Here is a 27,583-nt window from a genome sequence, read left to right as displayed (position 1 = left end):
TTATTTAATTAAATGTATTTCTTGTTTCATCACCATAAGATTTCATCATCTAAATTTTACAACGTAACACAGCTATTTTGTAACCATACACTTGACAGTGACAATAAACGTAAGAAAGAGAAAACCCCAAGTAACATTCGAACGGTCCATTCCACAGAAAACACAGCAAGAAGAAAGTAGGAGATCCAAAAGCTTGGGTTTAGTTCTCCTAAGTCTCAGATCTGCACCATTTGCTGAGTCTGAAACATCATCCCTCCACCGGCTCGTAGAAATCCTCAAGGGGAATCCACGCAGACTCTTCCTCTGCTGGGCATCGCTGCTAGACACTCAGCTCCTTGACTGGTCAATCAGTTAGCTACGTCACAAATATACAGATGGAAAGAAAATCCCGTTAGAATACAAGAACAGGGAACAACAAAATAGAAATGACTCTTTTCCCATTGATACATTTAAGGAAAAGCTGATGACACGCACTAGCTGAGGAAGTTAACTAGAACAGCATGGCTAAAATCCAAACAACATTCCAAGTGTACACTTAAAACAGAACAAGTTATTTTTCCCTGTGTTATAATGAGCATTGCCCACATTCCCCGCTGGAGGGTTAACAGTATCATTAAGCTGCTGCAAAGTGCTTCAGCGTGAGGGACGACAGCCTGCTCTCTGCTCCTGAGCTCAGCTTCTCCCAGGTCACACAAGACTCGTGGCCCTTAGAAAAGCAGCTGTCCTGCCAGCTTGCCCTCACCTCACGGACTGTAACCCCACCAACCAAGATTGAACCAACTGGAGCAGAGCCCCAAACTCTACACCCGGAACCTTCTGGCACTGAACGTGGTGGTGTTAAATCTGCTCAGCAACAATGATTCAGACCAGGGGTGGGGGCAAGAGAGCCCCTGCGGGCCAGATCCAGACTGCAGAGGCCCTGCCGTCCCCAGGCCAATCAGGGCCCCTTCCCTGAGCCCCCTCATACACGCCAACCCTGACTTGCGCTGCTTGTGTATGTGGGGGTGCAGAAGTCCCATTAAATAAAGTCTGAAAGGACAAGGTTTCATTTCTGCTATTAATCATCTCATCAATTATCAATAATATTAAGCTGTGTATTTTCAGTCATGCAAACGTGCTTTCTTACACGGCTCTTGGTTGACCGCTTGCTCTGAATTTTGATGTTGTTTGAAAAGGTCGCCGACCCGCCGCCGTAAGCTGTTGGAGGGCTGTTCGGCGTTTGGACGCATCTCCTGAGGGGCCCTGAAACACCATTTCAGCATTGGCAGCAATGACTCTGAAGTCCAAGACACATTTCTACGTGGAAAGCTCACTAGTGCACACATGAAGGCAGCTGCTGGGGCCAAATGTCACCCTACAGCAACAACTAGTAGCAGGTAATGTTCTGATGGCTAAAAACAAAAATGGGTTTCGTTTGCTAAAATGGCACTACTACGAGAAAACCGTGGGCCGAGAGAAGAACTTATTTCAGGCAGGAAGTCACCCATATGCCTGGCTATTGTAGCTGCTCTGACAAAACTGGTTTGTTATAAGTAATTCTTCCACTCTGCTCAGCACTTAAGGGCCTCAGCTGAAGTACCGTGTCTACTTCTGGGCAGGGATGTAAATGGTTAACTGGTAAACCAGTAAGTATCACCCTTAGCAGATGATAACTTACAGGTTACGGTTAACAGGCAGACTGGAGCACTCCCAGCCAAAAGGGAGACTACGCCGCCTAACTGCCAAAAGGGGACGTAGAGGGAGAAACGAAGCAAGAAGCCGCTATCTTTTGTGAAGGTCAGGAGTGTGGGAAAACAGAAAAGGGGCGGCATTGCCTACAACAGGGAGACAAGAGAGTGCAAAGGGGAGGAAGGGTAGCAATACTGCAAAATGGGAACTAGCAGTAACAGAGGGAAAAAGCGGGGAAGAGATAGCTACAGCAGCAAAGGACAAAAGGGGCAAGGGGAAGCTATCGTGAGGAAGGGCATGAGGGGCAGCGCACAGAGGGAAGGCGGGAAAGAAAAGCTATACTGCATAACAAGCACAGTAGCAGACACGGAGGAGTGGAGGGGGGCAGCTGTACCTCCCAAAAGGCACCAATGGCAGAAGACGTATGCAGTGAAAACCAGCAGCCTTACCATAATTCTTCTATGCTAGTCCACACCGATTGGGGCATCAATTTCATCAAAGCATGCAGTCCCGGGCACCATGTGTCCTTAAAGATCCTGGACAACTGCAGAGTGCAACCAAACAAAAAAAAAGGCTGAAAATGTTGAATCCCCCACCTACAAGGGAAGACACCCTTGCTTTTGCTCTCTGCAACCAAAGCTGGGCATTATGCAGTAAGAGCTGTACTTTCCACCACCTCTCAGTCAACAAGCACAAGGGAACGCCAGCGGTCATGTTGGGTATCAGACTGCACAGTTGACGCAAGAGGGTGAAGAGGAGGAAGTGGTTGGACACGAGGAGGACAACAGGAAAAGAGGGGAAGACGGAAGGCTTTACTACAGTGACCACTAGGGTGCGGCTTTAAGAGAAACAGAACAGGAAAAGAAAGACAGTGAGAAGAGACAGAAATAAAGACAGGGGCACCTGTAAAATACACAAGAGACTGAGGGGAAGCAGAGAATGAGGTGGGTTGCTGCCTAAAGGGGCAGCCACGTTTACAAGAGGGAGAAAAGGGGTGTTACATGGGGTTCCTACCAAATACAGGGCACTGCGGACAGACGAATAACGGAGCCTAATTTGCCTAAAGGACAGGAGGAAGACAATAATAGGAAGAGAGGGGAAGAGGGAAGGCTTTACTTCAGTGGCTACTAGGGAGCGGCTCTAGGAGAGACAGAACAGGAAAACAAAGATAGTGAGGAAAGACAAAAAGGAAGACAGGGGCACTTGTAGCAGGTAAAGGGTTTGGGCAACTTGGCTCCCTGACTATATCGCAGCTTATAGTGGCCGTTAGGGAACATGGACACCCCTGCGGCGTCATCACCCTCTGTTGCCCCTAATCCCCGTTATGCAGCAGAGCTGCCCCGCCACTCCTCCTGCGCCTTCTCTTTCCCATACCGGGCGTCATGCAGTGTAGCTACCCTTTTCCCCTCTCAGTCTGCGGCCTCATAGACTTTAAGGTCAGAAGGGACCGATATGATCATCTAGTCTGACCCCCTGCACAGTGCAGGCCACAGAGTCTCACCTACGCCTCTTAGAATAATCCTCTCACCTATATCTCAGATATTGAAGCCTTCAAATACTTTGAAGGCCCCAACATGCAGAGAATCCTCCAGCTGTGATCTGTGCCCCATGCTACAGAGGAAGGCGAAAAACCTCCAGGGTCTCTGCCAATCTACCCTGGAGGAAAATTCCTTCCCGACCCCAAATATGGCGATCAGCTAAACCCTGAGCATGTGGGCAAGACTCATCAGCCAGACACCCAGAAAGTTCTCTCTAGTAACTCCTATCATCCCTCCAATGACCTATTTCCCACTGATAATGGCTCCCTGACTATATCGCAGCTTATAGTGGCCGTTAGGGAACATGGACACCTCTGCGGCGTCATCACCCTCTGTTGCCCCTAATCCCCGTTATGCAGCAGAGCTGCCCCGCCACTCCTCCTGCGCCTTCTCTTTCCCATACCGGGCGTCATGCAGTGTAGCTACCCTTTTCCCCTCTCAGTCTGCGGCCTCATAGACTTTAAGGTCAGAAGGGACCGATATGATCATCTAGTCTGACCCCCTGCACAGTGCAGGCCACAGAGTCTCACCTACGCCTCTTAGAATAATCCTCTCACCTAGATCTCAGATATTGAAGCCTTCAAATACTTTGAAGGCCCCAACATGCAGAGAATCCTCCAGCTGTGATCTGTGCCCCATGCTACAGAGGAAGGCGAAAAACCTCCAGGGTCTCTGCCAATCTACCCTGGAGGAAAATTCCTTCCCGACCCCAAATATGGCGATCAGCTAAACCCTGAGCATGTGGGCAAGACTCATCAGCCAGACACCCAGAAAGTTCTCTCTAGTAACTCCTATCATCCCTCCAATGACCTATTTCCCACTGATAATGGCTCCCTGACTATATCGCAGCTTATAGTGGCCGTTAGGGAACATGGACACCTCTGCGGCGTCATCACCCTCTGTTGCCCCTAATCCCCGTTATGCAGCAGAGCTGCCCCGCCACTCCTCCTGCGCCTTCTCTTTCCCATACCGGGCGTCATGCAGTGTAGCTACCCTTTTCCCCTCTCAGTCTGCGGCCTCATAGACTTTAAGGTCAGAAGGGACCGATATGATCATCTAGTCTGACCCCCTGCACAGTGCAGGCCACAGAGTCTCACCTACGCCTCTTAGAATAATCCTCTCACCTAGATCTCAGATATTGAAGCCTTCAAATACTTTGAAGGCCCCAACATGCAGAGAATCCTCCAGCTGTGATCTGTGCCCCATGCTACAGAGGAAGGCGAAAAACCTCCAGGGTCTCTGCCAATCTACCCTGGAGGAAAATTCCTTCCCGACCCCAAATATGGCGATCAGCTAAACCCTGAGCATGTGGGCAAGACTCATCAGCCAGACACCCAGAAAGTTCTCTATAGTAACTCCTATCATCCCTCCAATGACCTATTTCCCACAGATAATGGCCCCTACAGCCCGTTGACTCTGAGGAAGGGAAAGGGCAGCTATCCTGCGTAAAGCCCATTACAGGAAACAGAAGGCCCAAGGGGAGCTCGGGGCGGCAACGCTGAAGAGCGGGGAACAGGGCCAGCAGAGAGAAAAGAGGGGAAGGAAGTGGCCCATCTGGTTTAAAAAAAAAAAAAAGAGCTAAGGGGCCAGAGGTGGTGGCGGAAAGGTAGAGAGGGGCAGCTAGATAATACAGAACGAGCATGAGGGGAAAGAGGGACAGAGGGAAAAGAAGGCAGCAACGCCACCAAAGGGGCCGCCCGAGTCAAAGAGGGTTAAAACGGAGACAGAGTAAAGGAAAACAAAGACAAAGACAGAAAGACAGACAGGGGCACCTGTAAAATACACAAAGGCCTGAGGGGAAGCAGAGAGGGAGATGGCTTGCTGACTAAGGGGCAGCCACGTGTACAGATGGGAGGAAAGGGGTGGTACGTGGAATTTCTAACAAATACCGGGCACTGTGGACAGACGAATAACGGAGACTACTTTGCCTAAAGGACAGGAGGGGGACCACAATAGGGAAGAGGGAAGGCTTTACTTCAGTGGCTACTAGGGAGCGGCTCTAGGAGAGACAGAACAGGAAAACAAAGAGTGAGAAGAGTCAGAAAGACCAAAAGAAAGATAGGGGCACCTGTAGCAGGTTAAGGGTTTGGGCAACGTGGCTCCCTGAGTATATCGCAGCTTCTAGTGGCCGTTAGGGAACATGGACACCCCTGTGGCCTCACCACCCTCTGTTGCCTCTAATCCCCGTTATGCAGCAGAGCTGCCCCGCAACTCCTCCTGCGCCTTCTCTTTCCCATACCGCGAGTCGCGCAGTATAGCTACCCTTTTCCCCTCTCAGTCTGCGGCCCCTACAGCCCGTTGACTCTGAGGAAGGGAAAGGGCAGCTATACTGCGTAAAGCCCATTACAGGAGACAGAAGGCCCAAGGGGAGCTCGGGGCGGCAATGCTGAAGAGCGGGGAACAGGGCCAGCAGAGGGAGAAGAGGCAAAGGAAATGGCCAATCTGGTTAAAAAAAAAAGAGCTCAGGGGCCAAAGGTGGTGGCGGAGAGGTAGAGAGGGGCACCTACATAATGCAGAAAGGGCGTGAGGGGAAGGAGGGAGAGGGGGAAAAGAAGGAAACAAGTCCATCCAAAGGGCCGCCGGAGTGAAAGCGGGTTAAAGTGGAGACAGAGAACAGGAAAAGAAAGAAAGGCCTGAGGGGAAGCAGAGAAGGAGGTGGGTTGCTGCCTGAGGGGCAGCCAAGTGTACAGGAGGGAGAAGAGACGTGTTACATGGCGTTTCTACCAAATACAGGGCACTGTGGAAAGACCAATTACGAAGCCTATTTTGCCTAAGGGACAGGAGGAGGACGAGAACAGAAAGAGAGGGGAAGACGGAAGGCTTTACTACAGTGACCACTAGGGTGCGGCTTTAGGAGAAACAGAACAAGAAAAGAAAGACGGTGAGAAGAGACAGACAGAAAGACAGGGGCACCTGTAAAATACAGCTAGGCGTGAGGGGAGCAGAGAAGGAGGTGGGTTGGTGCCTAAGGGGCAGCCACGTGTACAGGTGGGAGGAAAGGGGTGATACGTGGAATTTCTACCAAATACTGGGTACTGTGGACAGACGAATAACGGAGATTACTTTGCCTGAAGGACAGGAGGAGGACCACAAGAGGAAGAGAGGGAAGAGGGAAGGCTTTACTTCAGTGGCCACTAGGGAGCGGCTCTAGGAGAGACGGAACAGGAAAACAAAGAGAGTGAGAAGAGACAAAAGGAAAGATAGGGGCACCTGTAGCAGGTAAAGGGTTTGGGCAACGTGGCTCCCTGACTATATCGCAGCTTCTAGTGGCCGTTAGGGAACATGGACACCCCTGTGGCCTCACCACCCTCTGTTGCCTCTAATCCCCGTTATGCAGCAGAGCTGCCCCGCAACTCCTCCTGCGCCTTCTCTTTCCCATACCACGAGTCGCGCAGTATAGCTACCCTTTTCCCCTCTCAGTCTGCGGCCCCTACAGCCCGTTGACTCTGAGGAAGGGAAAGGGCAGCTATACTGCGTAAAGCCCATTACAGGAGACAGAAGACCCAAGGGGAGCTCGAGGCGGCAATGCTGAAGAGCGGGGAACAGGACCAGCAGAGGGAGAAGAGGGGAAGGAAGTGGCCAATCTGGTTAAAAAAAATAGCTCAGGGGCCAGAGGTGGTGGCGGAGAGGTAGAGAGGGGCAGCTACATAATGCAGAAAGGGCGTGAGGGGAAGGAGGGAGAGGGGGAAAAGAAGGCAACAATTCCATCCAAAGGGGCGCCAGAGTGAAAGAGGGTTAAAGCGGAGACAGAGAACAGGAAAAGAAAGAAAGGCCTGAGACGAAGCAGAGAAGGAGGTGGGTTGCTACCTGAGGGGCAGCCACGTGTACAGGAGGGAGAAGAGAGGTGTTACATGGCGTTTCTACCAAATAAAGGGCACTGTGGAAAGACGAATTACGGAGCCTATTTTGCCTAAAGGACAGAAGGAGGACGAGCATAGAAAGAGAGGGGAAGACGGAAGGCTTTACTATAGTGACCACTAGGGTGCGGCTTTAAGAGAAACAGAACAGGAAAAGAAAGACAGTGAGAAGAGACAGAAATAAAGACAGGGGCACCTGTAAAATACACAAGAGACTGAGGGGAAGCAGAGAATGAGGTGGGTTGCTGCCTAAAGGGGCAGCCACGTTTACAAGAGGGAGAAAAGGGGTGTTACATGGGGTTCCTACCAAATACAGGGCACTGCGGACAGACGAATAACGGAGCCTAATTTGCCTAAAGGACAGGAGGAAGACAATAATAGGAAGAGAGGGGAAGTGGGAAGGCTTTACTTCAGTGGCTAGTAGGGAGCGGCTCTAGGAGAGACAGAACAGGAAAACAAAGATAGTGAGGAAAGACAAAAAGAAAGACAGGGGCACTTGTAGCAGGTAAAGGGTTTGGGCAACTTGGCTCCCTGACTATATCGCAGCTTGTAGTGGCCGTTAGGGAACATGGACACCCCTGCGGCGTCATCACCCTTTGTTGCCCCTAATCCCCGTTATGCAGCAGAGCTGCCCCGCCACTCCTCCTGCGCCTTCTCTTTCCCAACCCGGGCGTCATGCAGTGTAGCTACCCTTTTCCCCTCTCAGTCTGCGGCCTCATAGACTTTAAGGTCAGAAGGGACCGATGTGATCATCTAGTCTGACCCCCTGCACAGTGCAGGCCACAGAGTCTCACCTACACCTCTTAGAATAATCCTCTCACCTATATCTCAGATATTGAAGCCTTCAAATACTTTGAAGGCCCCAACATGCAGAGAATCCTCCAGCTGTGATCTGTGCCCTATGCTACAGAGGAAGGCGAAAAACCTCCAGGGTCTCTGCCAATCTACCCTGGAGGAAAATTCCTTCCCGACCCCAAATATGGCGATCAGCTAAACCCTGAGCATGTGGGCAAGACTCATCAGCCAGACACCCAGAAAGTTCTCTCTAGTAACTCCTATCATCCCTCCAATGACCTATTTCCCACTGATAATGGCCCCTACAGCCCGTTGACTCTGAGGAAGGGAAAGGGCAGCTATCCTGCGTAAAGCCCATTACAGGAGACAGAAGGCCCAAGGGGAGCTCGGGGCGGCAACGCTGAAGAGCGGGGAACAGGGCCAGCAGAGAGAAAAGAGGGGAAGGAAGTGGCCCATCTGGTTTAAAAAAAAAAAAAGAGCTAAGGGGCCAGAGGTGGTGGCGGAAAGGTAGAGAGGGGCAGCTAGATAATACAGAACGAGCGTGAGGGGAAAGAGGGACAGAGGGAAAAGAAGGCAGCAACGCCACCAAAGGGGCCGCCCGAGTCAAAGAGGGTTAAAACGGAGACAGAGTAAAGGAAAACAAAGACAAAGACAGAAAGACAGACAGGGGCACCTGTAAAATACACAAAGGCCTGAGGGGAAGCAGAGAGGGAGATGGCTTGCTGACTAAGGGGCAGCCACGTGTACAGATGGGAGGAAAGGGGTGGTACGTGGAATTTCTAACAAATACCGGGCACTGTGGACAGACGAATAACGGAGACTACTTTGCCTAAAGGACAGGAGGGGGACCACAATAGGGAAGAGGGAAGGCTTTACTTCAGTGGCTACTAGGGAGCGGCTCTAGGAGAGACAGAACAGGAAAACAAAGAGTGAGAAGAGTCAGAAAGACCAAAAGAAAGATAGGGGCACCTGTAGCAGGTTAAGGGTTTGGGCAACGTGGCTCCCTGAGTATATCGCAGCTTCTAGTGGCCGTTAGGGAACATGGACACCCCTGTGGCCTCACCACCCTCTGTTGCCTCTAATCCCCGTTATGCAACAGAGCTGCCCCGCAACTCCTCCTGCGCCTTCTCTTTCCCATACCGCGAGTCGCGCAGTATAGCTACCCTTTTCCCCTCTCAGTCTGCGGCCCCTACAGCCCGTTGACTCTGAGGAAGGGAAAGGGCAGCTATACTGCGTAAAGCCCATTACAGGAGACAGAAGGCCCAAGGGGAGCTCGGGGCGGCAATGCTGAAGAGCGGGGAACAGGGCCAGCAGAGGGAGAAGAGGCAAAGGAAATGGCCAATCTGGTTAAAAAAAAAAGAGCTCAGGGGCCAAAGGTGGTGGCGGAGAGGTAGAGAGGGGCACCTACATAATGCAGAAAGGGCGTGAGGGGAAGGAGGGAGAGGGGGAAAAGAAGGAAACAAGTCCATCCAAAGGGCCGCCGGAGTGAAAGCGGGTTAAAGTGGAGACAGAGAACAGGAAAAGAAAGAAAGGCCTGAGGGGAAGCAGAGAAGGAGGTGGGTTGCTGCCTGAGGGGCAGCCAAGTGTACAGGAGGGAGAAGAGAGGTGTTACATGGCGTTTCTACCAAATACAGGGCACTGTGGAAAGACCAATTACGAAGCCTATTTTGCCTAAGGGACAGGAGGAGGACGAGAACAGAAAGAGAGGGGAAGACGGAAGGCTTTACTACAGTGACCACTAGGGTGCGGCTTTAGGAGAAACAGAACAAGAAAAGAAAGACGGTGAGAAGAGACAGACAGAAAGACAGGGGCACCTGTAAAATACAGCTAGGCGTGAGGGGAGCAGAGAAGGAGGTGGGTTGGTGTCTAAGGGGCAGCCAAGTGTACAGGTGGGAGGAAAGGCGTGATACGTGGAATTTCTACCAAATACTGGGTACTGTGGACAGACGAATAACGGAGATTACTTTGCCTGAAGGACAGGAGGAGGACCACAAGAGGAAGAGAGGGAAGAGGGAAGGCTTTACTTCAGTGGCCACTGGGGAGCGGCTCTAGGAGAGACGGAACAGGAAAACAAAGAGAGTGAGAAGAGACAAAAGGAAAGATAGGGGCACCTGTAGCAGGTAAAGGGTTTGGGCAACGTGGCTCCCTGACTATATCACAGCTTCTAGTGGCCGTTAGGGAACATGGACACCCCTGTGGCCTCACCACCCTCTGTTGCCTCTAATCCCCGTTATGCAGCAGAGCTGCCCCGCAACTCCTCCTGCGCCTTCTCTTTCCCATACCACGAGTCGCGCAGTATAGCTACCCTTTTCCCCTCTCAGTCTGCGGCCCCTACAGCCCGTTGACTCTGAGGAAGGGAAAGGGCAGCTATACTGCGTAAAGCCCATTACAGGAGACAGAAGACCCAAGGGGAGCTCGAGGCGGCAATGCTGAAGAGCGGGGAACAGGACCAGCAGAGGGAGAAGAGGGGAAGGAAGTGGCCAATCTGGTTAAAAAAAATAGCTCAGGGGCCAGAGGTGGTGGCGGAGAGGTAGAGAGGGGCAGCTACATAATGCAGAAAGGGCGTGAGGGGAAGGAGGGAGAGGGGGAAAAGAAGGCAACAATTCCATCCAAAGGGGCGCCAGAGTGAAAGAGGGTTAAAGCGGAGACAGAGAACAGGAAAAGAAAGAAAGGCCTGAGACGAAGCAGAGAAGGAGGTGGGTTGCTACCTGAGGGGCAGCCACGTGTACAGGAGGGAGAAGAGAGGTGTTACATGGCGTTTCTACCAAATAAAGGGCACTGTGGAAAGACGAATTACGGAGCCTATTTTGCCTAAAGGACAGAAGGAGGACGAGCATAGAAAGAGAGGGGAAGACGGAAGGCTTTACTATAGTGACCACTAGGGTGCGGCTTTAAGAGAAACAGAACAGGAAAAGAAAGACAGTGAGAAGAGACAGAAATAAAGACAGGGGCACCCGTAAAATACACAAGAGACTGAGGGGAACCAGAGTATGAGGTGGGTTGCTGCCTAAAGGGGCAGCCACGTTTACAAGAGGGAGAAAAGGGGTGTTACATGGGGTTCCTACCAAATACAGGGCACTGCGGACAGACGAATAACGGAGCCTAATTTGCCTAAAGGACAGGAGGAAGACAATAATAGGAAGAGAGGGGAAGTGGGAAGGCTTTACTTCAGTGGCTACTAGGGAGCGGCTCTAGGAGACACACAACAGGAAAACAAAGATAGTGAGGAAAGACAAAAAGAAAGACAGAGGCACTTGTAGCAGGTAAAGGGTTTGGGCAACTTGGCTCCCTGACTATATCGCAGCTTGTAGTGGCCGTTAGGGAACATGGACACCCCTGCGGCGTCATCACCCTTTGTTGCCCCTAATCCCCGTTATGCAGCAGAGCTGCCCCGCCACTCCTCCTGTGCCTTCTCTTTCCCAACCTGGGCGTCATGCAGTGTAGCTACCCTTTTCCCCTCTCAGTCTGCGGCCTCATAGACTTTAAGGTCAGAAGGGACCGATATGATCATCTAGTCTGACCCCCTGCACAGTGCAGGCCACAGAGTCTCACCTACGCCTCTTAGAATAATCCTCTCACCTAGATCTCAGATATTGAAGCCTTCAAATACTTTGAAGGCCCCAACATGCAGAGAATCCTCCAGCTGTGATCTGTGCCCTATGCTACAGAGGAAGGCGAAAAACCTCCAGGGTCTCTGCCAATCTACCCTGGAGGAAAATTCCTTCCCGACCCCAAATATGGCGATCAGCTAAACCCTGAGCATGTGGGCAAGACTCATCAGCCAGACACCCAGAAAGTTCTCTATAGTAACTCCTATCATCCCTCCAATGACCTATTTCCCACAGATAATGGCCCCTACAGCCCGTTGACTCTGAGGAAGGGAAAGGGCAGCTATCCTGCGTAAAGCCCATTACAGGAGACAGAAAGCCCAAGGGGAGCTCGGGGCGGCAACGCTGAGGAGCGGGGAACAGGGCCAGCAGAGAGAAAAGAGGGTAAGGAAGTGGCCCATCTGGTTTTTAAAAAAAAAAAAGAGCTAAGGGGCCAGAGGTGGTGGCGGAAAGGTAGAGAGGGGCAGCTAGATAATACAGAAAGGGCGTGAGGGGAAAGAGGGACAGAGGGAAAAGAAGGCAGCAACGCCACCAAAGGGGCCGCCCGAGTCAAAGAGGGTTAAAACGGAGACAGAGTAAAGGAAAACAAAGACAAAGACAGAAAGACAGACAGGGGCACCTGTAAAATACACAAAGGCCTGAGGGGAAGCAGAGAGGGAGATGGCTTGCTGACTAAGGGGCAGCCACGTGTACAGATGGGAGGAAAGGGGTGGTACGTGGAATTTCTACCAAATACCGGGCACTGTGGACAGACGAATAACGGAGACTACTTTGCCTAAAGGACAGGAGGGGGACCACAATAGGGAAGAGGGAAGGCATTACTTCAGTGGCTACTAGGGAGCGGCTCTAGGAGAGACAGAACAGTAAAAGAAAGAGTGAGAAGAGTCAGAAAGACCAAAAGAAAGATAGGGGCACCTGTAGCAGGTTAAGGGTTTGGGCAACGTGGCTCCCTGAGTGGCTCCCTGAGTATATCGCAGCTTCTAGTGGCCGTTAGGGAACATGGACACCCCTGTGGCCTCACCACCCTCTGTTGCCTCTAATCCCCGTTATGCAGCAGAGCTGCCCCGCAACTCCTCCTGCGCCTTCTCTTTCCCATACCACGAGTCGCGCAGTATAGCTACCCTTTTCCCCTCTCAGTCTGCGGCCCCTACAGCCCGTTGACTCTGAGGAAGGGAAAGGGCAGCTATACTGCGTAAAGCCCATTACAGGAGACAGAAGACCCAAGGGGAGCTCGAGGCGGCAATGCTGAAGAGCGGGGAACAGGACCAGCAGAGGGAGAAGAGGGGAAGGAAGTGGCCAATCTGGTTAAAAAAAATAGCTCAGGGGCCAGAGGTGGTGGCGGAGAGGTAGAGAGGGGCAGCTACATAATGCAGAAAGGGCGTGAGGGGAAGGAGGGAGAGGGGGAAAAGAAGGCAACAATTCCATCCAAAGGGGCGCCAGAGTGAAAGAGGGTTAAAGCGGAGACAGAGAACAGGAAAAGAAAGAAAGGCCTGAGACGAAGCAGAGAAGGAGGTGGGTTGCTACCTGAGGGGCAGCCACGTGTACAGGAGGGAGAAGAGAGGTGTTACATGGCGTTTCTACCAAATAAAGGGCACTGTGGAAAGACGAATTACGGAGCCTATTTTGCCTAAAGGACAGAAGGAGGACGAGCATAGAAAGAGAGGGGAAGACGGAAGGCTTTACTATAGTGACCACTAGGGTGCGGCTTTAAGAGAAACAGAACAGGAAAAGAAAGACAGTGAGAAGAGACAGAAATAAAGACAGGGGCACCTGTAAAATACACAAGAGACTGAGGGGAAGCAGAGAATGAGGTGGGTTGCTGCCTAAAGGGGCAGCCACGTTTACAAGAGGGAGAAAAGGGGTGTTACATGGGGTTCCTACCAAATACAGGGCACTGCGGACAGACGAATAACGGAGCCTAATTTGCCTAAGGGACAGGAGGAGGACGAGAAGAGAAAGAGAGGGGAAGACGGAAGGCTTTACTACAGTGACCACTAGGGTGCGGCTTTAGGAGAAACAGAACAAGAAAAGAAAGACGGTGAGAAGAGACAGACAGAAAGACAGGGGGGCACCTGTAAAATACAGCTAGGCGTGAGGGGAGCAGAGAAGGAGGTGGGTTGGTGCCTAAGGGGCAGCCACGTGTACAGGTGGGAGGAAAGGGGTGATACGTGGAATTTCTACCAAATACTGGGTACTGTGGACAGACGAATAACGGAGATTACTTTGCCTGAAGGACAGGAGGAGGACCACAAGAGGAAGAGAGGGAAGAGGGAAGGCTTTACTTCAGTGGCCACTAGGGAGCGGCTCTAGGAGAGACGGAACAGGAAAACAAAGAGAGTGAGAAGAGACAAAAGGAAAGATGGGGCACCTGTAGCAGGTAAAGGGTTTGGGCAACGTGGCTCCCTGACTATATCGCAGCTTCTAGTGGCCGTTAGGGAACATGGACACCCCTGTGGCCTCACCACCCTCTGTTGCCTCTAATCCCCGTTATGCAGCAGAGCTGCCCCGCAACTCCTCCTGCGCCTTCTCTTTCCCGTACCGCGAGTCGCGCACTATAGCTACCCTTTTCCCCTCTCAGTCTGCGGCCCCTACAGCCCGTTGACTCTGAGGAAGGGAAAGGGCAGCTATACTGCGTAAAGCCCATTACAGGAGACAGAAGGCCCAAGGGGAGCTCAGGGCGGCAATGCTGAAGAGCGGGGAACAGGGCCAGCAGAGGGAGAAGAGGGAAAGGAAGTGGCCAATCTGGTTAAAAAAAAGAGCTCAGGGGCCAGAGGTGGTGGCGGAGAGGTAGAGAGGGGCAGCTATGCAATGCAGAAGGAGTGTGAGGGAAAGGAGGGAGAGAGGGAAAAGAAGGCAGCAACGCCGCCAAAGGGGCCGCCGTAGTCAAAGAGGGTGAAAATGGGTGTTCTGCTGCTCTGGGGGTGCCATGGGCTATAAAAAGCGAAAGCAGGGACGGGCAATGTCCAGTACCTAAGTGGCACTGTGGACAGCACAATGTCAAAGACATTTTGCCTAATGGGCACTAGGAGGAGAATAGGAAAAGAGGGGAAGAGAGAAGAAGGCTGTTCTTCACAGTAGCCACTAGGGTGTGGCAGAGCGCAGGAAGCTGAGAGGAATCCTTAAATCTCCTCACACACAGGAAGCACGGGCGAGGTCAATGCCCTAAAAGGCCGTAGGGGAAGAGAAGAGTCAAGGGGTAAACGTGCTGGCTATGCAGGCTAATAGGCAACAGAGGCAGAGGGTGGCAAAGAAAGGCCGAGCAATGTGCTGGGCATTAGGTGCCGGAGAAGATGAAATGCTCAACGCCTCAAGATCCTGAGGTGGAGGAGAGAGATCAAGGGGGAAAAGGCACCAAGGCTGCCTCAGGGGCTCCAGGGGCACAAGAGGATTCCAGGGGGTTAAGCGGCCCTGGTGGGCGCTAGGGCAGCAGAGAGATAAAGCAGGGACAGGGCACTCCTAACACCTAAGAGGCGCTGTGGATAGACCAATAATGGTGCCCACTATGCCTAATGGGCACGAGGAGCTCAATAGGAAAAGAGGGGAAGAGGGAAGGCCGTACTTCTCTGTGGCCACGACGGAGCATCTCTAGGGGACAGAGTGGAGAAAGAGAAAGACAATGGGAAAAGACCAAAAAAGATAGGGGCAACCTGTAAATTGCACAAAGACCTGCGGGGAAGCAGAGAGGGAGGTGGGAGAAAAGGGAACAAGGCTGCCTAAGGGGCAGGCAAGGTGTAGAGGAGGGATTAGGGACATCAAGGAGCTCTGGGGTGGTTAACGACCGGAAAGGTCGTAGGGGGAGGAGTGGAAGAAAGGGTTGGCTATGGAGGCTAACGGGTAATAGATACAGAAGCAGGCAAAGAAAGAGCAACCGAGTGGCTGGGCTTTCTAATGGGGTCTATAGAGTAGGGAAGAGAGAGAGAAAGAAAGAGAAAAACACTTATATAATGTACGAAGGGCCTAAGGGGAAGCAGAGAGAGGGGGAAGGCGGCAGTAAAGCCGCGTAAGACGTCGCCAGGCTCCAAAGGTTATAATGGGTTTATGCTGACCTGGGGGGCACTATGGGCCATGGAGAGTGAAAGCAGCAACAGAGCATGTCTAGTACTTTATTGACATTTTGTGGAGAACACCATGTGTAAGAGAAAAGGGCGTCCATTTTCCCTAATGGACAGTAGGAGGAGAAGAGAGGCTATGCTTCACTAGGGCCACTAGAGTGAAGCTGAGAGCAACAAGGCTACTGGGGTGCTTATATCATCTCAGAAAGACTAGAGAGCTGAGGATCAAGGACGGATGTGGCAGGAGAGGAGGCAAGTGTGGAGAGGAGAGGTTATGGAGCATAATGGGCAATACGGGCAGAAGAATGCGCAGAGAGGAACAAAATCCCTGACCTGTATAATAGGCACCAGAGAAATCGAAGGTATAGGGGGGAATCTAAGTAATTCAGGAAAGGCCTGAGGGAAAGGAGAGAGCAAAGGGGGAAAAGGACGCAATCTATAATACAGAGGGAGAAAGGAGGCGGAGGGGAAACGTGGCTGCCATATTTTATGAAAGGCATCAAGGTTAGCAAACAATCAAGGGGGAGAGCGGTGGCTAAACTGCTTCACATGCAATAAGTGTAAATAGAGACGGAAAAAGGGAAAATACAGCAATACTGCAAAATGAGCACTAAGAGTAAGGAATGGGGGAAGGAAGAGACATACCGAATAATGGGTGCTACGTGCTATAGAGGGAATAAAGTGGGAACATGGGGAAAGGGATGGCAGGAGCAGCAGAGGGTGGTTAAAAGGAATAAGCGGCAGTTACGCAGTGGAAGGGTATGAGAGCCAGCAAAAAGGGAAAATGGGAAAGGAGAAGCTACACTGCATGCCTGAATAAAGGGACAAGAGAGGAAGAGGGAAAGGGTGGCAACATCCTATTACAGACACTATAGGTAGCAAATGCCATAGAGTGGAAGGGGCATCAAATGGGCACAAATGGCAGGAAGAGTGAGGAAGGATAAGGGAAGCCTTACCACAATTCTTCTGCTGTTGTCCACAGTGATTATGCGCCAATTCCATTATCGCCTTAAGTTCTGGGAATCACGTTCCATCTTAAGAAACTGCAGGAAGCCCGGAGAAGAAGAAAACTGGCTGAAAATCTAGAAATGAGCACCTATGCAGAAAGAAGGGACTACAAGCACAATGGACACAAGGAGCAACAGACAGGCAAGGGGGAAAGAGACATCTACATTTTGTAAGAGGTAGCAGGGGCACGAGAGGATCACAAGAACCAATTATGCTGCCCTGATGGGCACTAGGAGCAGTGGAAAGTGAAAGAGGGGGAAAAGGCACTTCTATTGCATGAAAGGCACCTCTGAGGGCAGGAAAGGGAAAGGGAAAGGGTCGGCTATTCCCGCATAATGGACACTAGAGGGAGGACAGGGCAGAAGGAAGGTCATGCTTCACAATGGCCAGCAGGGGACAGCACTGTTTGAGAAGGGGAGGTTTCGCTAACACTGCCTAATGGCAAAGGGAGAAAATGGCGGCTACACTGAACAAAGTCCACTGAGGCAACAGAGGGCGAGGAGCTGAAAAGTAGGCTGTGCGGAATAATGCCCACTGGAGAAAGCAAAGGAAGAAAGGGGGCGGAGAGACAGGGAGAGACAGCTACATGGAAAGAAGGATATATGAGGACAGGCACAGTGTAAAGCGGAGAAGGCTAGGCTGCAAAACATGCACTAGGGATATGCAGACAGCGAGAAGGAGAGGAAGAGCCAGCAGACGGTAAAAGTACTGCGAATCCACACAATGGGCACTAGAAGTAGCTGACTCAGGAGGGGAAAGGATGCCTAAACTGCACAGTGAGGAAGAAAATGAGGAAGGAGGGAGTATATGTTCCATGGACACTAGGGGCAAGAGAGAGGAAAGGGGGAAAAGGATGTTTACGCTTCGAAAAAGGTACCGGAGACAGGAGAGGATTACTACAGAGATTTATGGTGACTTGGAGGACACTTGGGGACAACGGGGGCATTGGAGGAAGCATAGGAAGAAAGGAGCGGAGAGGCAGGGAGAGACACCTACAAGAGACGAAGGACACGAGGACAGGCACATAACGGGGAGGAGGAGCAAAGGACTGCAGAGACAGAAAGGGACGCTTATACAGTTCAAGGGGAAATCAAGGCCACAGAGGGGAAAGTGGGGAAAAGAGTTGCCAGAGTTTTTAACGGACACTAGAGAGAGCCAAGCGTGAAAGGGAGGAGAGGCAGGTAGACTGGACGAAGCACAGGAGGGCCAGGAGTTGGCCAAGGGAGAAAAGGGCGGATACAGGGAACAACATGCCCTGGAGGCAACAGAGGGGGAGGAGGGCAAAAGCTGGCTAGGCAGAGTAACGCCCATTGGAGGAAGCATAGGAAGAAAGGAGCGGAGGGACAGTGCAAGACAACTACAAGAGACGAAGGACACGAGGACAGGCACATAACGGGGAGGAGGAGCAAAGGACTGCAGAGACAGAAAGGGACGCTTATACAGTTCAAGGGGAAATCAAGGCAACAGAGGGGAAAGCGGGGAAAAGAACCGCCAGAGTTCGCGACGGACACTAGAGAGCGCCGAGTCGTGACGCACAGGAAGAAAGGGGGGGTGAAGGGAAGGGCAAGGAGAGTCTATAGGGACCTTTATGCTGCCTTAAGGGGGCACTTGGGGCAGCCCTACGTGAGAAGTTCTGTTTCTAATGCCTAAGAGGTACCACTGAGGGCAGAGAAGTGCAAAAGGGAGGCCTACCCTGCATAATGGACACTAAAGAGGCTGGGGCAGGGATTTGGGGGGAGAGGAAGGGTTTACCTCACTCTGGCCACTAGGTGGGGCACCGCTGGAGAAGGGACGGGTCACTTACACTCCCCAATGGACACTAGGGGCAGCAGAGAGTTAAGAAGGGGAAAGTCTCCCACAGTACGCTGCTGCTCCCAGTGCCCACTAAGCTCCATCGCCCACCGCCTAAGTCCCTCTCCAGGGCATTCTGGCTGTTAGGCAGTACATCTGCCTTTTCCCCTCCTCAGAGCCAACGAGCATTAGAGCTAGCAGAGGGAGGAGGGGAAAGAAGCCGTTCTAATGCCTAAGAGGCACCACTCAGGGCAGAAAACTGAAAGGGGAACGGGCGTCATTCCCCCACAATGGGCGCTAGCAGAAGGAGGGGGGGGGCAGAAGGCCATGCGGCACAGCGGCCAGTAGGGGGCGGCACTGGTTGGAAAAGGCAAGGGGTCACTTATGCTATCTAATGGACAATAGAGGCAGCAGAGAATTCAAGAGGGAGAAGACTCCCCCTCCCACCTGCTTCTAGTGTCCCCTGGGCACAGAGACCCCTCCCTCCTCCTCCTCCTCCTCCCTTTCACCTTCTCCATGCTGTAGTGGGCGATATGCAGTACAGCTGCCCTGTCCCCTCCTCAGAGTCAACGGGCAGTAGGGGCGGCAGACTGAGGAGGCGAACAGGCCGCTAAACTACATTAGAACACCGACTAGGGCACGCAGAGGATCAAAGGGCAGCGAGGGAGGTTAGGCTGAATAACAGGCAACAGATTCTTAAGCGAGAAAAGAGGGAAAAGGAGGGCCCATATTTCATAACGGGCACAGGGGCAAAAAGGGGGCAGCTATATTGCAAAAAGGGCAGAGGGGCAGCAGAGAGTGAAGGGGGACAAAGGACGACTATACCACGCTACACCAACTAAAGGGAGAGGGAGAGCGGGAGGGAGAGGGAGAACAAGTGGAGACAGGGGACCTTATGTTACACCTCACCAAGTCTAAGTATGGCTCAAAGCAAAGTAGAAAAAAGGGGGGTTACAGGCCTAATGGATCATGAGGGCAGGAGAGGGAGAAAGGGGTGGCTATACTGACTAAGAGGATTTAGGGGCACCAGTAGAGGGAACAGGCAGCTTTCCTACATAACGGGGAGGAGGGGCAAAAACTGAGCAGACAGAAGGGGACGCTTATACAGTTCAAGGGGAAATCAAGGCCACAGAGGGGAAAGTGGGGAAAAGAGTTGCCAGAGTTTTTAACGGACACTAGAGAGAGCCAAGCGTGAAAGGGAGGAGAGGCAGGTAGACTGGACGAAGCACAGGAGGGCCAGGAGTTGGCCAAGGGAGAAAAGGGCGGATACAGGGAACAACATGCCCTGGAGGCAACAGAGGGGGAGGAGGGCAAAAGCTGGCTAGGCAGAGTAACGCCCATTGGAGGAAGCATAGGAAGAAAGGAGCGGAGGGACAGTGCAAGACAACTACAAGAGACGAAGGACACGAGGACAGGCACATAACGGGGAGGAGGAGCAAAGGACTGCAGAGACAGAAAGGGACGCTTATACAGTTCAAGGGGAAATCAAGGCAACAGAGGGGAAAGCGGGGAAAAGAACCGCCAGAGTTCGCGACGGACACTAGAGAGCGCCGAGTCGTGACGCACAGGAAGAAAGGGGGGGGGGGGTGAAGGGAAGGGCAAGGAGAGTCTATAGGGACCTTTATGCTGCCTTAAGGGGGCACTTGGGGCAGCCCTACGTGAGAAGTTCTGTTTCTAATGCCTAAGAGGTACCACTGAGGGCAGAGAAGTGCAAAAGGGAGGCCTACCCTGCATAATGGACACTAAAGAGGCTGGGGCAGGGATTTGGGGGGAGAGGAAGGGTTTACCTCACTCTGGCCACTAGGTGGGGCACCGCTGGAGAAGGGACGGGTCACTTACACTCCCCAATGGACACTAGGGGCAGCAGAGAGTTAAGAAGGGGAAAGTCTCCCACAGTACGCTGCTGCTCCCAGTGCCCACTAAGCTCCATCGCCCACCGCCTAAGTCCCTCTCCAGGGCATTCTGGCTGTTAGGCAGTACATCTGCCTTTTCCCCTCCTCAGAGCCAACGAGCATTAGAGCTAGCAGAGGGAGGAGGGGAAAGAAGCCGTTCTAATGCCTAAGAGGCACCACTCAGGGCAGAAAACTGAAAGGGGAACGGGCGTCATTCCCCCACAATGGGCGCTAGCAGAAGGAGGGGGGGGGCAGAAGGCCATGCGGCACAGCGGCCAGTAGGGGGCGGCACTGGTTGGAAAAGGCAAGGGGTCACTTATGCTATCTAATGGACAATAGAGGCAGCAGAGAATTCAAGAGGGAGAAGACTCCCCCTCCCACCTGCTTCTAGTGTCCCCTGGGCACAGAGACCCCTCCCTCCTCCTCCTCCTCCTCCCTTTCACCCTCTCCATGCTGTAGTGGGCGATATGCAGTACAGCTGCCCTGTCCCCTCCTCAGAGTCAACGGGCAGTAGGGGCGGCAGACTGAGGAGGCGAACAGGCCGCTAAACTACATTAGAACACCGACTAGGGCACGCAGAGGATCAAAGGGCAGCGAGGGAGGTTAGGCTGAATAACAGGCAACAGATTCTTAAGCGAGAAAAGAGGGAAAAAGGAGGGCCCATATTTCATAACGGGCACAGGGGCAAAAAGGGGGCAGCTATATTGCAAAAAGGGCAGAGGGGCAGCAGAGAGTGAAGGGGGACAAAGGACGACTATACCACGCTACACCAACTAAAGGGAGAGGGAGAGCGGGAGGGAGAGGGAGAACAAGTGGAGACAGGGGACCTTATGTTACACCTCACCAAGTCTAAGTATGGCTCAAAGCAAAGTAGAAAAAAGGGGGGTTACAGGCCTAATGGATCATGAGGGCAGGAGAGGGAGAAAGGGGTGGCTATACTGACTAAGAGGATTTAGGGGCACCAGTAGAGGGAACAGGCAGCTTTCCTACATAACGGGGAGGAGGGGCAAAAACTGAGCAGACAGAAGGGGACGCTTATACAGTTCAAGGGGAAATCAAGGCCACAGAGGGGAAAGTGGGGAAAAGAGTTGCCAGAGTTTTTAACGGACACTAGAGAGAGCCAAGCGTGAAAGGGAGGAGAGGCAGGTAGACTGGACGAAGCACAGGAGGGCCAGGAGTTGGCCAAGGGAGAAAAGGGCGGATACAGGGAACAACATGCCCTGGAGGCAACAGAGGGGGAGGAGGGCAAAAGCAGGCTAGGCAGAGTAACGCCCATTGGAGGAAGCATAGGAAGAAAGGAGCGGAGGGACAGTGCAAGACAACTACAAGAGACGAAGGACACGAGGACAGGCACATAACGGGGAGGAGGAGCAAAGGACTGCAGACACAGAAAGGGACGCTTATACAGTTCAAGGGGAAATCAAGGCAACAGAGGGGAAAGCGGGGAAAAGAACCGCCAGAGTTCGCGACGGACATTAGAGAGCGCCGAGTCGTGACGCACAGGAACGGGGGGATGGGGGGGGTGAAGAGAAGGGCAAGGAGGGTCTATAGGGACCTTTATGCTGCCTTAAGGGGGCACTTGGGGCAGCCCTACATGAGAAGTTCTGTTTCTAATGCCTAAGAGGTACCACTGAGGGCAGAGAAGTGCAAAAGGGAGGCCTACCCTGCATAATGGACACTAAAGAGGCTGGGGCAGGGATTTGGGGGGAGAGGAAGGGTTTACCTCACTCTGGCCACTAGGTGGGGCACCGCTGGAGAAGGGACGGGTCACTTACACTCCCCAATGGACACTAGGGGCAGCAGAGAGTTAAGAAGGGGAAAGTCTCCCACAGTACGCTGCTGCTCCCAGTGCCCACTAAGCTCCATCGCCCACCGCCTAAGTCCCTCTCCAGGGCATTCTGGCTGTTAGGCAGTACATCTGCCTTTTCCCCTCCTCAGAGCCAACGAGCATTAGAGCTAGCAGAGGGAGGAGGGGAAAGAAGCCGTTCTAATGCCTAAGAGGCACCACTCAGGGCAGAAAACTGAAAGGGGAACGGGCGTCATTCCCCCACAATGGGCGCTAGCAGAAGGAGGGGGGGGGGCAGAAGGCCATGCGGCACAGCGGCCAGTAGGGGGCGGCACTGGTTGGAAAAGGCAAGGGGTCACTTATGCTATCTAATGGACAATAGAGGCAGCAGAGAATTCAAGAGGGAGAAGACTCCCCCTCCCACCTGCTTCTAGTGTCCCCTGGGCACAGAGACCCCTCCCTCCTCCTCCTCCTCCTCCCTTTCACCCTCTCCATGCTGTAGTGGGCGATATGCAGTACAGCTGCCCTGTCCCCTCCTCAGAGTCAACGGGCAGTAGGGGCGGCAGACTGAGGAGGCGAACAGGCCGCTAAACTACATTAGAACACCGACTAGGGCACGCAGAGGATCAAAGGGCAGCGAGGGAGGTTAGGCTGAATAACAGGCAACAGATTCTTAAGCGAGACAAGAGGGAAAAGGAGGGCCCATATTTCATAACGGGCACAGGGGCAAAAAGGGGGCAGCTATATTGCAAAAAGGGCAGAGGGGCAGCAGAGAGTGAAGGGGGACAAAGGACGACTATACCACGCTACACCAACTAAAGGGAGAGGGAGAGCGGGAGGGAGAGGGAGAACAAGTGGAGACAGGGGACCTTACGTTACACCTCACCAAGTCTAAGTATGGCTCAAAGCAAAGTAGAAAAAAGGGGGGTTACAGGCCTAATGGATCATGAGGGCAGGAGAGGGAGAAAGGGGTGGCTATACTGACTAAGAGGATTTAGGGGCACCAGTAGAGGAAACAGGCAGCTTTCCTACATAACGGGGAGGAGGGGCAAAAACTGAGCAGACAGAAGGGGACGCTTATACAGTTCAAGGGGAAATCAAGGCCACAGAGGGGAAAGTGGGGAAAAGAGTTGCCAGAGTTTTTAACGGACACTAGAGAGAGCCAAGCGTGAAAGGGAGGAGAGGCAGGTAGACTGGACGAAGCACAGGAGGGCCAGGAGTTGGCCAAGGGAGAAAAGGGCGGATACAGGGAACAACATGCCCTGGAGGCAACAGAGGGGGAGGAGGGCAAAAGCAGGCTAGGCAGAGTAACGCCCATTGGAGGAAGCATAGGAAGAAAGGAGCGGAGGGACAGTGCAAGACAACTACAAGAGACGAAGGACACGAGGACAGGCACATAACGGGGAGGAGGAGCAAAGGACTGCAGAGACAGAAAGGGACGCTTATACAGTTCAAGGGGAAATCAAGGCAACAGAGGGGAAAGCGGGGAAAAGAACCGCCAGAGTTCGCGACGGACACTAGAGAGCGCCGAGTCGTGACGCACAGGAAGAAGGGGGGGGGTGAAGGGAAGGGCAAGGAGAGTCTATAGGGACCTTTATGCTGCCTTAAGGGGGCACTTGGGGCAGCCCTACGTGAGAAGTTCTGTTTCTAATGCCTAAGAGGTACCACTGAGGGCAGAGAAGAGCAAAAGGGAGGCCTACCCTGCATAATGGACACTAAAGAGGCTGGGGCAGGGATTTGGGGGGAGAGGAAGGGTTTACCTCACTCTGGCCACTAGGTGGGGCACCGCTGGAGAAGGGACGGGTCACTTACACTCCCCAATGGACACTAGGGGCAGCAGAGAGTTAAGAAGGGGAAAGTCTCCCACAGTACGCTGCTGCTCCCAGTGCCCACTAAGCTCCATCGCCCACCGCCTAAGTCCCTCTCCAGGGCATTCTGGCTGTTAGGCAGTACATCTGCCTTTTCCCCTCCTCAGAGCCAACGAGCATTAGAGCTAGCAGTGGGAGGAGGGGAAAGAAGCCGTTCTAATGCCTAAGAGGCACCACTCAGGGCAGAAAACTGAAAGGGGAACGGGCGTCATTCCCCCACAATGGGCGCTAGGAGAAGGGGGGGGGGCAGAAGGCCATGCGGCACAGCGGCCAGTAGGGGGCGGCACTGGTTGGAAAAGGCAAGGGGTCACTTATGCTACCTAATGGACACTAGAGGCAGCAGAGAGTTCAAGAGGGAGAAGACTCCCCCTCCCACCTGCTTCTAGTGTCCCCTGGGCACAGAGACCCCTCCCCTCCTCCTCCTCCCTTTCACCCTCTCCATGCTGTCGTGGGCGATATGCAGTACAGCTGCCCTGTCCCCTCCTCAGAGTCAACGGGCAGTAGGGGCGGCAGACTGAGGAGGAGAACAGGACGCTAAACTACATTAGTGAGACAAGCAGCAAATATGCTGCACAGCCTGCACTAACTAGAAAGCAGAGACTGAGGCGCTCCAAAGTCAGGCTACGCTGCCTAACACCCAATGCAGCATGAAAACGGTGAAAGGGGGGGAAGTGACAGTTAGGTTTGCGAAGAGCATGAAGATCAGCCAATGGGAACATAATAAAGGGGTTGCTAAATTGCCTAATGTGCTATAGGAAGAAGCAGAGACGGAAAAGTGCGGAAAGGGTAGCAATACTGCAAAACAGTCATAGAGTGAAAGGAAGGAAAGGTCCTACTAACAGGCACTGTAGGAGATAAATGGAAAAGGCGAGGAAAGGGGTGGCTACAGCTCCTAACGACACAAACAGTAGGAAAGGGTTAAAGGTGCAAGGGACAGCTATACTGAAGAAGGACGTGAGAAGTAGAAAGGGAAGGTGGCAAAGGAGCAGTTAAACCGCATAATGAGCGAGAGGGAATGAAAGGGGGAACAGAGTGGCTACATCCTATAACAGCGGCATCAGGGACAGCAGACATTGAGGAGCGGAAAGGAGAAGCTATACCTTCTGAAGGTCATAAATGGCAGAAGATATAAGGGAAGACAAGCAGCGCCTTACCCATAATTCTTCAGTTCGAGACCACAGTGATCCAGGGTCAGAAGATCTAGAAAACAGCACCTGGGAGAAAACACTGGGGAAAAAACTGGGTTAGTAACTCTGTAGAACAAATACTGAAAAGATGGCTAATGAGAGGTATTCTGCATTAACAGGCACTAGGAGGAGCAATGGCTAGCGGCCAGTGACACCAATATGGCTTAACAGTCACAGGCCCGCAGGGTAAGGAGGAGCAGAGGGACGCCGCAGTCTCCCCCCCCACCAACCTCCAGGCCCGCCGGGTAAGGAGGAGCAGAGGGACGCCGCAGGCCCCCCCCCCACCAACCTCCAGGCCCGCCGGGTAAGGAGGAGCAGAGGGACGCCCGCAGGCCCCCCCCCACCAACCTCCAGGCCCGCCGGGTAAGGAGGAGCAGAGGGACGCCCGCAGGCCCCCCCCCCACCAACCTCCAGGCCCGCCGGGTAAGGAGGAGCAGAGGGACGCCCGCAGGCCCCCCCCACCACCCTCCAGGCCCGCCGGGTAAGAAGGAGCAGAGGGACGCCCGCAGGCCCCCCCCCACCAACCTCCAGGCCCGCCGGGTAAGGAGGAGCAGAGGGATGCCCGCAGGCCCCCCCCCACCAACCTCCAGGCCCGCCGGGTAAGGAGGAGCAGAGGGACGCCGCAGGCCCCCCCCCACCAGCCTCCAGGCCCGCCGGGTAAGGAGGAGCAGAGGGACGCCGCAGGCCCCCCCCCACCAGCCTCCAGGCCCACCGGGTAAGGAGGAGCAGAGGGATGCCCGCAGGCTCCCCCCCACCAACCTCCAGGCCCGCCGGGTAAGGAGGAGCAGAGGGACGCCGCAGGCCCCCCCCCACCAGCCTCCAGGCCCGCCGGGTAAGGAGGAGCAGAGGGATGCCCGCAGGCTCCCCCCCACCAACCTCCAGGCCCGCCGGGTAAGGAGGAGCAGAGGGACGCCGCAGGCCCCCCCCCACCAGCCTCCAGGCCCGCCCGGTAAGGAGGAGCAGAGGGACGCCCGCAGGCCCCCCCCCACCACCCTCCAGGCCCGCCAGGTAAGAAGGAGCAGAGGGACACCCGCAGCCCCCCCCCCCCACCAACCTCCAGGCCGCCGGGTAAGGAGGAGCAGAGGGACACCCGCAGCCCCCCCCCCCCCAACCTCTAGGCCGCCGGGTAAGGAGGAGCAGAGGGACACCCGCGGCCCCCCCCCCGCCCCCCCAAGCTCCAGGCCGCCGGGTAAGGAGGAGCAGAGGGACACCCGCAGCCCCCCCCCCCCAACCTCCAGGCCGCCGGGTAAGGAGGAGCAGAGGGACGCCCGCAGGCCCCCCCCCCACCAACCTCCAGGCCGCCGGGTAAGGAGGAGCAGAGGGACGCCCGCAGCCCCCCCCCCCCACCAACCTCCAGGCCGCCGGGTAAGGAGGAGCAGAGGGACACCCGCAGCCCCCCCCCCCCCAACCTCCAGGCCGCCGGGTAAGGAGGAGCAGAGGGACACCCGCAGCCCCCCCCCCCCACCAACCTCCAGGCCGCCGGGTAAGGAGGAGCAGAGGGACACCCACAGCCCCCCCCCCCAACCTCCAGGCCGCCGGGTAAGGAGGAGCAGAGGGACGCCCGCAGCCCGCCCCCCCCTCCAGGCCCGCCGGATAAGGAGGAGCAGAGGGACGCTGTAGACCCCCCCCTCCACCCAATGTCCAGTCCCAGGGCTGGCCAGGATCCGGGGCGGAGCGTGGCCGAGCCAGGCCTGGGGCGGGGCCGGGATCCGGGGCGAAGCGGGGCGTGTCGGAGGCAGGCCCCGGGCGGGGCCGGGATCCGGGCCGGGGCGTGGCGGGGCGGGGCCGGGATCCGGGCCGGGGCGCGGCCTGACCCGGATCCGGGCCGGGGCGCGGCCTGACCCCGGGCGGGGCCGGGATCCGGGCCGGGGCGTGGCGGGGCGGGGCGAAGCCAGGGTCGGGCTGGGAATACTCACGGAACAGCTGTGTGGGAATGGCAGCTTCGGAGTCTCCGCTACTTTCCAGAAAGTTTTCACCTTTCGGACCTCTCCAGTCGCCGTCCTTCCGCTTCTGGATCCCACCGGCAAATGGCGGGCTGGGCGTCTTCGGCCTCTTTTTATATGGACGTTCTACGCTCTGATTGGCTACTTTTCCCGGAAGTGTGTCTCTCTTTGGATGACTATCCCTCTGCCTCTTTCTGATTGGCTGATTCGCACAAACATGCTTCGGGCACGCGGAGAGCACGTGCCCTTTTAATTGGTATTGCCAGCCCTTGGTTTCCGGCGTGGAGTCGGTTCCCGTGTCAAGCCGCAGGAGTCTTTCGAACTTTAAATGTTCTACACTCTGGTGTAAATCGGAACTAGTTCATCTGATTTGGAGTAGTTATATGAGTGTAACTAAACGCCGTTTGTTCCTTGCTGTCGATGATAAATTATTTAAGAGATTAATCACGTGTCAGGTTCTGGATCTCCCTCCGAGATTATATCCGACAATTGTACATTTCATTGGCATGCTCTGCAGTTTCGCCTTCAACTCTACAACGATTTACGGCAATTGCTGATATCCCAGCTTGCGTTCATCTCTGTGGGAGATT

At 54.1% G+C, this 27,583-nt stretch overlaps 1 long non-coding RNA gene across 1 annotated transcript; it reads right to left on the bottom strand.

Annotated features, from left to right (window-relative positions):
• Nucleotides 1–27,122, bottom strand: LOC149524328 (uncharacterized). The gene is made up of 6 exons (XR_016349653.1): nucleotides 26,967–27,122; nucleotides 25,018–25,090; nucleotides 16,475–16,561; nucleotides 2,118–2,212; nucleotides 1,127–1,242; nucleotides 1–355 (listed from the first exon to the last, which is right to left on the bottom strand). It is a non-coding gene; the product is annotated as an uncharacterized LOC149524328 (long non-coding RNA).
• Nucleotides 27,123–27,583: the final 461 nt, after the last annotated feature.

This window comes from Pelodiscus sinensis, chromosome 5 (genome assembly GCF_052426305.1).
Source record: "Pelodiscus sinensis isolate ZL-2025 chromosome 5, ASM5242630v1, whole genome shotgun sequence".
NCBI lineage: Eukaryota > Metazoa > Chordata > Testudines > Trionychidae > Pelodiscus > Pelodiscus sinensis.
This window is presented reverse-complemented; position numbering and strand designations above follow the sequence as displayed.